Genomic DNA, 1,831 nt, shown 5'->3' on the forward strand with positions numbered 1-1,831 from the left:
GAAGGTCTTTTAAAATTATTCAGAAAAATTGAAATTAGCGCAACCCCCTCCGAATAGACCACAGGCTGCAGTGGACGAGTTCCTAAGTGTAGAAGGAATCAGAGGGTGATAAACAGAAAAAGTAAAAATTCAAACCAACCATGCTAGATGTTATTCAATGTATCTTCCCACATACATGCTTCTGTCTCTGCAACTTGCAGAAGTTTGCCAGCCAATCACTGGGCGATCAACATCACAATGTGGAAGGTCTTTTAAAATTATTCAAAAAAATTGAAATTAGCGCAACCCCCTCCGAATAGACCACAGGCTGCAGTGGACGAGTTCCTAAGTGTAGGAGTCAGAGGGTGATAAACAGAAAAAGTAAAAATTCAAACCAACAAGCTTCATCCAGCTTTTTATCAATGGCAGCCCCCCGGACAACTGGCACTTGCATCTTGCTCTACTATTGCTATGCTTGCATAGCATAGCCTATCATACAATTCGGGAGTGGTAGCTTAACAGTCGGGCAAGCAGGCTCTGATTCCGGATTATGGAGGGTAAACGAGCAGGAGATTATTATTATGAAGCCATGTCAGAACCTGCTACTGGCAATGGCAGAGCCCAGAGCACGGCAAGGCCGCCTCCACCTAGGAGGGGAAGGATAAAAAGGGCGATCTTTGCTGAAATACTCGAGGCCCTCAAAAGGATCTGGAACAAGGATGATGGCTTCCCCTTGCAAGATTTGCAGCCCTGAAAAGGCCACATCGACCACCACTGCGGTTGATGTATTGCGGGCCCTGAGGCCATTAGGATTTCTCCTGTAAATATATACAGTTTTTATTTTTTTCTGTGTAGAGCTCCTGGCTGAGTCATTGTTGATGCTACATGTAATTAGATGTAATTGGAGTTCAATCTCCCATACGGCCAGGACTCGCTGCCTACTAGTATACAGTTTTTTCTGTCGTCTTTTTAATGTAAAGATCTGCTCTAAAATATATAAAGATTTTTCCTTTTCTTCCTTTTAATAGAGGGGTTTAATTTCGTCTCTATGATCATGCTGTTTTTGAACGTAATCTCTTTTGGTATTATGTTTATCTTTGGATGTTTTTGCATACTGACCCATCCGTCTTTCTCTCAGGCGATCTTTTAACAGATCCATCAGATCAATTTTGTATATATTGCCTCTCAGGCGATCTTTTAACTGATCCATCAAAACAATTTTGTATATATTGCCTCAATATAATATAGTGCTTTTCTTTCTAAAAAAAAAGTTTTTGACTTTGAGAGTGGGCGCAAAGCATTTTTAGGGCTTGCTTGCTGTTTGAATGATAGTAGTAAGAAAATCTGAGTGGAATTTATTTAAACCTATCGTGCTGCGATGGAATTGGGATCAGGTGAAACAGGAATATAGGATTCCCGTTCGCTCTTGACCTGCTGAAATCTGGTCAGACAAGAATACAGAGTTCTCATTGATGCGAGGCTTTGATTTAAATTTCAGAATTCTGCATCAATTTAAATTTGGCAAAACCCTTTTCGGTAACTTTTCTACCTTTATTAGTGGCAGATTTTTCAGAGAATTCCTCTTTAATTTACGCTCAAACAGTGTTTTTCCTTTAATGAATATCCGGCAGATTGTTGGGAGCTTTATCAGGGCAGTTAATTGCGTTATTTTCGGTGATCTATCGAAATTTAATGATTATCCGAGACAAATAATCGAATGAGACACCTTTTGGGTTTTGGATGAAGAAACCAAAACTCTGGGAAGAACGGATCGAATCATATACTTTTTGGATTTCCTTAGGGTTTCGATCGTAAGAAGCCAAAACCCAGGGTAAGATTTCACCCATGGTGA

The 1,831-nt window shown here is 40.1% G+C and overlaps 1 pseudogene; it reads left to right on the forward strand.

Annotated features, from left to right (window-relative positions):
- Positions 1-438: 438 nt before the first annotated feature.
- LOC149188498 (uncharacterized) lies at positions 439-995 on the forward strand (annotated as a pseudogene).
- Positions 996-1,831: the final 836 nt, after the last annotated feature.

The sequence above is a fragment of the Pinus tabuliformis genome, chromosome 3_1 (assembly GCF_031772625.1).
Source record: "Pinus tabuliformis cultivar Carrire ecotype Pingquan chromosome 3_1, CPIR1, whole genome shotgun sequence".
Classification (NCBI taxonomy): domain Eukaryota; kingdom Viridiplantae; phylum Streptophyta; class Pinopsida; order Pinales; family Pinaceae; genus Pinus; species Pinus tabuliformis.